The sequence below is a fragment of the Dipteris shenzhenensis genome, chromosome 15, assembly GCF_047967505.1.
Source record: "Dipteris shenzhenensis isolate YYH24624 ecotype China chromosome 15, Dip_SZ_1.0, whole genome shotgun sequence".
NCBI lineage: Eukaryota > Viridiplantae > Streptophyta > Polypodiopsida > Gleicheniales > Dipteridaceae > Dipteris > Dipteris shenzhenensis.
Window position 1 is genome coordinate 31401211 of NC_141610.1, and position 10116 is coordinate 31411326.

The 10116-nt window shown below is 44.8% G+C and overlaps 1 pseudogene; it reads left to right on the forward strand.

Annotated features, from left to right (window-relative positions):
* LOC147893690 (cleavage and polyadenylation specificity factor subunit 3-I-like) overlaps positions 1–7910 on the forward strand; it is a 33050-nt pseudogene extending 25140 nt beyond the window's left edge.
* Positions 7911–10116: the final 2206 nt, after the last annotated feature.

Sequence of the window (10116 nt, forward strand, 5' to 3'; positions counted from 1 at the left end):
CTGCTACTCGTTCCTTTGAAATCTTGTATTAAAGCTTGTGTCATTTTTGTTCTGGGATCTATAGGTCATAGATTTTCATCAGACAGTGGAGGTCAATGGCATTAAATTTTGGTATTACACAGCAGGGCATGTTTTGGGTGCAGCCATGTTTATGGTAGACATTGCTGGTGTTCGAGTTCTGTACACAGGTGATTACTCCCGTGAGGAGGATTGCCATCTTAGAGCTGCTGAGCTGCCTCAATTTTCACCGGATGTCTGTGTTATAGAATCGACATATGGTGTGCAAGTTCATCAGCCATGTTCTGTGTGTGAAAGAAGATTTACAGACACAGTGCATCAAACCGTTGCTCAAGGAGGGAGTGTCCTTATTCAAGCTTTTGCCCTTGGTAGGGCTTAAGAACTTCTTTTAGTCTTGGATGAGTATTGGGAGACCCACCCAGAGTTGTACAACGTTCCAATCTATTATGCATCACCCCTTGCCAAGAAATGTATGGTTGTGTACCAAACCTACATCAATGCCATGAATGATCGAATCTGCAGCCAGTTTGAGATATCTAATCCATTTGATTTCAAACATATACAATCTCTTAGAAACATAGAAAACTTTAATGATGTTGGTCCCTCTTGTTAGATATCAATGCTCCACTCTCGTGTAACTACGCGGGAACCAGCTAACTCTACTTGTAAGTCCCCCATATGAGGAGAAGGCATTTGAGTAGCTCGGTTATCCAGTAGGTCCTGGTTTGGACACCAGATGGGGGCCATGTGTGGCCTGATGGTTGGACGCTTCAGATAGAGTTGGCACACTGCCAACTATGCTACATGCAAGTGCGGGAAGGCATCCCATGACTGACCGCACTGAGGGTAGACGGAGCATTTCTCGAGGCAGCCCACTCTCGGGCTGCGGGGCCCGTTTGGAGCGCCAAATGATCTCGGATGGGCTCTAGGCCACGGTAACCGTAGGTAGTTGCTCTATTCTGCGCCACGGTAACCGTAGGTAGTTGCTCTATTCTGCGCCATGGTTCTAACGTGTGGTCGGTGGCCTATTTCGGAACCGACCTCCAGTCGGCCATTTTGGGCCGACTGGGTCGGTCTCCCAATTGGGTCTAACCGACTACGACTGATGGCTATATAAGAGCAAGCCCGTGAAGCCCATAATCATCACTGGCTACAACAACCCTGATTCCTTAGCATCCAGCCTCCATCCTCTACTGTTTCCAGCATGCCATCGAAGCTTCTCACATAGGAGCGCACATAGGAGCGCACGGCTGGGAGGCAGCGCCATCTATTGTATCAGTTTTATAGTAATCAAATTTTTGATTCTCCATACTATCTGCTTTTCTCTCTTGCATACAAGATCCTGTTATATGTTGAGCACAGACGTTGTATTGTTTTCTTACATGGTATCAGAGCTTGGGCTCTAGCAAGAAGATTTGGTAGTGTGTTTCTGTTTGTGAGCAAATTGTGAGAGATGGCCCAGCCCGCAAGACTGCGAATCCCACCGTTCGGTGAAAGCGGAAAGTTGGACAACACTAACTATCCACTCTGGAAGTTCAAGATGAAGACCATTCTAAGCGCATATGAGCTTTGGGATACTGCTACTGGGGTGGATGTGAAGCCGGTTGCGAGACCGAATCTAGTCAATGCAGGATAACAGATAGTACCAACTGCGGATGAGATTCTCGCGTGGACAAGAAGAAATGCAGATGCGCTATGTTCTATTGTCTGCAGTGTAAGTGATTCTGTCATGGCGTTAATTCAACATGTCACCATAGCGGAGGAGGCATGGACAGTCTTAAAAAATCAATACGAGACCATGAATCAGACGCGGATTCAGAATCTGGAGACTCAACTCGCGAACGAGAAACTGTCTGAGTCTAAAATGGCAGAGAAATTCATCACCAGGGTGAAGAATCTGCATGATCAGATGACTGCGATTGGCATCACCATCACCAGCGAGAATCTAGCATCACCATCACGGATTCTCCCACCAAAGTACGACGGTCCTGTTACGGCGCTGAATACGCAGAACAAAAATCCATCCCTCAACTTTGAGGATTTCAGCGCTATGCTTATGGAGGAGGAGATGCGTCAAAAGACGAGGACTGAGAAGATTCGGCTTTCTCGGCTGGATCAAAGAAAGGTAAGGGTAAGGACTCTGGTAACCCATCTTCTTCTTATGATAAAAAGAGAAAGAAGAAGATCAAGTGCTTCTATTGCAACAAGGCAGGGCACAAGCAGAATGAGTGCCGGAAGAAGATTACAAATGAGAAGAACGGAGTAAAGAAAGAGTCCAGCAACAGTGTGCAGGCAGTACCAGTAGAGTTATTTGTAGCAATTGAGGAGATTTGCACGGAGGCAGTTCATGTACTTGCGGATGAACCTTGGATTATTGACAGTGGTGCATCGCGCCGCATGACCAGTCGGAAGGATTGGTATACCTCTCTACATCCGGTAGGGAATGACATCCTGGTAGCAGTCGGCAATGATGCAAAATGTCCAGCAAAAGAAAAAGGTACGATTGCTCTCAAGTTAGATGGAGTTGTAAAACAGTTGTCCGATGTTCTTTATGTGCCAGATATCAAGAGGAACTTGTTGTCCGTTTCTGCAATTACGGATCGGGACCTCAAAGTTCACTTCGATAAGAATGGCGCACAGATTTTGGATCTTCAAGGAAAGGTCATTGGTAAAGGTACACGGCGCAACAACATCTATGAACTCTCAGCTTTCAGTGCTCGAGCCGATGTGAGCAACACTAAGCTGTGGCATGAGAGATTTGGTCATCTAAACCTTAGTTCTTTAAAGGAGATGCATAAAACTGGAATGATTGCAGACCTACCAGAAATTACAGATCTGCCCGATGTATGTGAAGCTTGCATGATGGGCAAGCAGCATCGGCAGCCCTTTCCTAAAGAGGCCAGCAGGGCAAAGGCTCCTCTAGAGCTCGTTCACACGGACCTCTGCGGAAAGATGGAGACGGAAGCTTTGGGTGGTTCCTACTACTTCATGACGCTGATTTGACGACTACAGTAGAAGGATATGGATATACTTCCCGAAGACTAAAGATGAGGCTTTTAGTAAGTTCAAAGAATGGCATGTAATGGTCGAGAAAGAAACGGGGAGGAAGGTGAAGAAGTTGAGATCAGACAGAGGTGGTGAGTTCACATCAAGTGAATTCGAAAGTTACTGCAAAAGTCACAGGATCAAAAGGCAAAAACCCCCGCCACATACATCACAGCAAAATGGAGTAGCAGAGCGCAAGATGCGCGTCATCTGTGAAATGGGCAGGAGTATGATGAAAGGGAAAGATTTACCAAAGACTTTCTAGGCTGAAGCATGTAACACGGCAGTTTACATTCTGAATCGTAGCTACACGAAGGCTGTGAACGGGATGACTCCACTGCAGGCCTTTTCTCGTAAGAAACCTTCAGCTGCACATTTCAAAGTTTTTTGATGTGACTGTTTTGTGCATGTCCCTGATGCTAATAGGACCAAATGGGAACTGAAGAGCCAGAAGTGTATTTTCTTGGGCTACAGTGAAGAGGCGAAGGGTTACCGTCTCTATAATCCTGTTGCCAAGAAGGTAATAGTAAGTCGCGATGTGGTCTTCTCAGAACAGCCGCATCAATTGGAGGAGGATGCTTCCTTCCCAGACAACCAGGACCAGGATATCCATCCAGTACAACCACCAACAGCAAACCGAACTCCCCCAACGGTGCTTGGGAGGATTCAAGATAAAGAAGAGGAAGAAGAGTCTGCAGAACCACAATGGCAACGGCCATTCCCGAAGTGGGTAAAGCAGCTTTTGGACAGAAGAGAACCTCCAGCCATTGAGGAGGAACCATTCGAAAACCACCGGTCTAAGAGATTAGAGGAGCAAAGAAGGGCGCAAGAACACTTAGTCAACTACGCTTTGATGATAGAGGTGATCCGTGGTGAAGAACCCAAGTGTCTTGAAGAGGCACAGGGTGATGATAGGTGGATGGAGGCTATGCAGTCAGAGTATGGCTCCATAATGAAGAACAAAACTTGGGACCTTGTGGATTGACCACCAAAACACAAGGTAATCGGCACCAAGTGGGTGTACAAGACCAAGTACAAGTCCAATGGCACGTTGGATAAGTACAAGGCTCGCGGCTCGTGGCAAAAGGATTCGCACAGGTATATGTTTTTGATTATCAGGATACTTTTGCTCCCACAGCTCGACTAACCACAATTCGCAGTGTTTTGGCTTTAGCAGCACAGGAAAGTTGGCCCGTGTTTCAGATGGATGTAAAATCCGCCTTTCTGAATGGAGATCTCGAGAAGGAGGTATACGTGGAACAACCACCAGGTTTTGTGATCCCTGGTTCAGCAGGTAAAGTCTGTAAGCTAAAGAAGGCACTTTACGGCAGGCTGAAACCGGCCCCACGAGTGTGGTACCAGCGGATTTATGCCTACTTTCTGCAAAACGGGTTCAGGAGGAGCCCATCTGATGCAAATTTGTATATCTACAGAGAAGGAGGTAGGTGTATGATCATGGTCCTTTACGTGGACGACCTTGTCATAACAGGGAACCGTGAAGAAAAGATCTCGCAGACAAAGCAGTTGCTAGGAAGAGAGTTTGAAATGACAGACCTTGGACTGATGCATTTCTGTTTGGGGATTGAAGTTTGGCAAGAGTCAAAACAGATCTTCATCTCACAGCTGAAGTATGTTGGAGAGATACTGAAAGCATTTGGCATGGCTGAGTGCAAGACAGTTGGCACCCCTATGGAGGTTGAGATGAAGCTCTCAAACGAGGATTCATCACCACTGGTGGACGAAGCGAAGTACAGAAGGCTTGTGGGCAGTTTGATTTACTTGTGCAACACGCGGCCGGACATCAATTTTGCGACTGAAGTATGCTGGAGAGATATTGAAGGCATTTGGCATGGCTGAGTGCAAGATAGTTGGTACCCCTATGGAGGTTGACGTGAAGCTCTCAAACGAGGATTCATCACCACTGGTGAACGAAGCGCAGTACAGAAGGCTTGTCGGCAGTTTGATTTACTTGTGCAACACGCGGCCGGACATCAGCTTTGCGACTGGTGTACTAAGCAGGTTTCCCAATAAGCCCTGAGAGAACCATTGGAGGGCAAGGATGCAGGTGCTGAAATACATCAAAGGCACACTTGATTATGGCATCACCTATACCAAGGGCAACATCTTGACCGGATTCTGTGACTCGGATTAGGCAGGAGACGTGGACAGCAGGAGATCAGTGATAGGTTACTATTTCTCACTAGGATCTGGAGCTGTGTCATGGGTCAGCAAGAAGCAACCTACAGTTGCTCTTTCTTCTACCGAGGCTGAGTACAAATCAGCATGCTTTGCTTCTTGTGAGGCAGTGTGGTTGAGGAGGATTTTGGGGGACATGGGTGTAGTGCAGAACAAGCCTACGCAGTTATCATGTGACAATCAGAGTTGCATGGCAATTGCAAAGAACCCTGTGTTCCACGCTCGCACAAAACACATTGAGATTCAATATCACTTTGTACGTGAGCTCATCATGGATGGAGAGATCGACTTGGTGTACTGTCCGACTACAGAGAATGCTGCGGACGTCTTCACGAAGGCTCTTGGAAGAGACTTGCTGGAGAGGCATCTTCATCGACTTGGCATTGGGTCAAAAAAGTAAGTTCACTTGCGGGTGGACATTGAGGGGCGGTGTTAGATATCAATGCTCCACTCTCGTGTAACTACGCGGGAACCAGCTAACTCTACTTGTAAGCCTCCCATATGAGGAGAAGGCATTTGAGTAGCTCGGTTATCCGGTAGGTCCTGGTTTGGACACCAGATGGGGGCCATGTGTGGCCTGATGGCTGGACGGCTTCAGATAGAGTTGGCACACTGCCAACTAGGCTACATGCAAGTGCAGGAAGGCATCCCATGGCTGACCGCACTGAGGGAAGACGGAGCATTTCCCGAGGCAGTCCACTCTCGGGCTGCGGGGCCCGTTTGGAGCCCCAGATGATCTCGGATGGTGGGCTCTGGGCCACGGTAACCGTAGGTGGTTGCTCTATTCTGCGCCACGGTTCTAACGTGTGGTCAGTAGCCTATTTCGGAACCGACCTCTAACGTGTGGTCGGTAGCCTATTTCGGAACCAAGTCGGCCGTTTTGGGCCGACTGGGTCGGTCTCCCAATTGGGTCTAACCGACTACGACTGATGGCTATATAAGAGCAAGCCCGTGAAGCCCATAATCATTACTGGCTACAGCAACCCTGATTCCTTAGCATCCAACCTCCGTCCTCTACTGTTTCCAGCACGCCATCGAAGCTTCTCACACAGGAGCGCACGGCTAGGAGGCAGCGCCATCTATTGTATCAGTTTTACAGTAATCAAATTTTTTATTCTCCATACTATCTGCTTTTCTCTCTTGCATACGAGATCTTGTTATCTGTTGAGCACAGATGTTGTATTGTTTTCTTACACCTCTGTGGTTATGGCTAGCCCGGGAATTCTTCAGAGTGGGATGTCAAGACAACTCTTTGATTTATGGTGCCAGGACAAAAAGAATTCCTGCGTGATACCTGGATATGTAGTGGAGGGTACTCTTGCTAAGACAATCCTGAGTGAACCCAAGGAGGTGACATTAATGAGTGGATTGGTGGTTCCCCTGAATATGAGTGTACACTACATCTCCTTCTCTGCGCATGCAGACTTCAATCAGACAAGTACATTTTTGAATGAGCTGAGGCCTCCTAATATCATTCTAGTTCATGGAGAGGCCAACGAGATGGGTCGCCTGAAAGCAAAGCTGCAAACCCAGTTTGCAGATCAGAATGTAAATGTTTTGTCTCCTAAGAATTGCCAAACAGTGGAGATGTTTTTCAAGGGGGAGAAGACAGCCAAGGCAATTGGCAGATTGGCAGAGAAGACTCCAAAAGAAGGAGACTCAGTGAGCGGTTTATTAGTCAGGAAGGGCTTCACCTACCAGCTTATGGCTCCAGAAGACCTGCATGTTTACACTCAATTGACTACAGGCAGTGTAATGCAGGGCCAGTCAGTTCCGTACAAAGGGTCCTTTGCAGTACTTCGGCATAGGCTACAGCAGATGTGTGAGAGAATAGAGATGTTGCCAAAAGCAGAAAACACTTCGTTGAAAGTACATGATAAAGTCACCATAATCCAGGAAGGTACAGATTTTGTAGTTTTGCAATGGGTCTCAGACCCAGTCAGTGACATGGTGGCAGACTCAATTGTTGCCATGATCTTAAAGTTGAATTCACATCCAATTTCTGGATCGGAACCTAGTGGCAATGGTTTCAAGGAGGCCAAATCGGAGAAAGATGGCATGAAGATAATTCACTCCATATTGGTCTCTTTGTTTGGAAATGTGAAATTGGATAGAGAGACTGAGAAATTCACGGTGACAGTTGATGGAGTTGTTGCAACGGTTGACTATGCCAGCAAAGGTGTTGAGTGTGATAATGAGAGTATGAAAGAACGAATCAAGGTAGCTGTTAGAACGATAGAAACTGCTCTGTACCCTCTGAGTATTGTAAATTAACCTAGCACAAGTTGATTTCCTGTGGGATTGAGATCCACTTTGAGCATGGTATAACATGTATGGATGCTTGAAGGGATATGCTTATGGATGCTATGAGGGAGCTCTGTCTCAGGTGCTTCTGACTGGATTTGGTTGAATGAGTGAAACTCTTGAAACTGTCAATAGTTCACATTCGAGTTGTGAGAGCAACTGTTTGTGAAGGTCCATGAGCACGTGTGTCCCCTAAAGGATGGAAATTCATCGGAAATATCCCTTCGATGGACATATTTCATTGCAAGATGAGAGATTATGGATCTTCCTGTGTAGTAGAAATTTTGAGGAGGTTGCTGAAGTCTGTTCAATGTCTTGGTTTTTCTGCCTAAAATATGTCTGCTACTGAGGTGCTGCAAATGGGTAGAAATTGTGGACAGTATGGTTGCCTTTCCCTTTTGTTTATTTGTGGTTGTGCTCTTATATATGTGCGCTTATTTGGGAGGGTGTTCGATGATGATAAGTTAATATGCACATAGATTCCATGTTTGATCTTAATGAGTTATGTTATTGTGATTTGGAGATTTGTTATTTGTACCTCCATGCATAGAGATGCTGTGCCCTTCATCTGATCCTCTATTTTCTTGATTTCCTCCCTTGTAGGTAAAATATTTCAATATGTAACAGTACCAATGTGATTTTTTAATGATTAAAGCTTTAGTGGGGTGGAGTGTTTTGCAAAAAAGGATCGCCTGATGCTTGGAGAGATTTTAATTCTCCCGATTGTTCTATCTCATTTTTGTGATTCCCCTTGAGATCAACTTCTTACATAACCTGTTTGATATCGAGCGGTATGATCTCTTGTAATTGATTTTGTCATCTCAAGGTTCGAAGCAGTTGGATTGAAACCAAATGATGAATGTCCCAAGGAATGCAAGTTCAGCACTATTTTTTAATGGTATATTTAGCATTTGGAAGAGATTCCTTTTTTAATTCATTGCAGAGCAAACAGGTAATGTTAGTGCACAAGTGTTGGAAACTTAAAATATAATAATTCTACGTGTGTGGATCAATTTATCATATTACTCTTTATGAGGGTACTCACTTATCATGAAGAATCAAGATAAAAGTTGTGCGCATGCAGTGACAGAGGCAATGCTTGCACCAGTCAGCTGACACTTACAAGTTTTTTGAAAGTTGTTCTATGCTCTTATAACATCTGTAATTGAAGAAGAACCACTGTAGGAAAAACTATATTGCAAGTAAAAAGAGCCTTGTTTTTATGGCCTTGTAGATTTAGATGGGATTCATCCATGATTTTGGTAGAGAATTCATGTTTGTAATAAGTCATTTTGAATCTAATTGAGATCATCCCATCAAGATGAAAATCATTACACTAACTTAAATCATTGATTTACTTCACCTTGTTTGCTCAAAGTGTTTTGAAGTACTGAGCAACACAACTTTTGTAGAGCTTGAAAGAAATAAGCTTGTTGTCCCTGGATTGACATGCCTTTATTGGATTGAGTGCCTATGTTTCTCATGTCGTTTAGCGGTAACTACAAATGTTCATCATTATTATTGACTTGTAAAAAACATTCCTGTTTGTAAGGCCTTGCTTTATGGTTGCATATGAAACTTGTTTTTATAATTATTCCAACCAATTATGTTATAAGCTTTTGATGTTCCAAATTTACCCCATCTAAATTAGATCCATTCTCTTGTGTATCTACCCTTAGCTTCAAAATTTCACTTTATCCTTGCATTATTAAAGCTTAATTAAACATTAGCGTTTATTGGTGTTTTTTGAATCATAGATGCCATTTGGTAACCCCACCTCTCTTTTCCATCTTCAAATTATCTTGCATGAGGTTGCATTTTGTACCTTGTGTAGCGAAATTTTGTCCTCTTTTGGAATCAATGCACTGTTGTTTTCAATCATATACACTGCACCCTTAAATAGTGCACCCTAGGCCTCTTACCACTATTAGGCACTCAATACATGACATAATTAAACTTCCTTGGAAATTTTATTTGATTATATATGCTAATGTACTCAAGATACTTTAGGCAAGCATGTACTTTTGCACTGTATAACTAACACATTTTGTCAATAATTTTACGCACCCATGCACACACACATGCATGCACGCACACGTCACGTGTGCATGCATGTGTGCATATGTGTGCATGCACACGTGCACACACGTGTGCATGCGTACACACACAGAGACATGTACGCACGCACACACGTCAGATGTGCATATGCATGCATGCATATGTGTGCATGCCCATGTGCATGAATGTACACCCTCAGCGTGCATGTTTGCATGCATGCTTGGAGCACGTGTGCATGAGAGAGAGAGAGAGAGAGAGAGAGAGAGAGAGAGAGAGAGAGATGTACAAGCCACTGTGGGCATATGTAGAGGGCTTGCTAAGACCTCTGGTCTTGGAACTGGATGAGCTAGGAGAAAGGCCCAAACCCATGTCCCTCCCAAATTAAGCAATGATATCTTCCTCGGATCTCATAATATATAGGGCAAGTGCACATGAATTGATTCTGTGTCTCCACCTCCAATGTGCATAGTGTACATACCCGATGCTCTTTGGGTG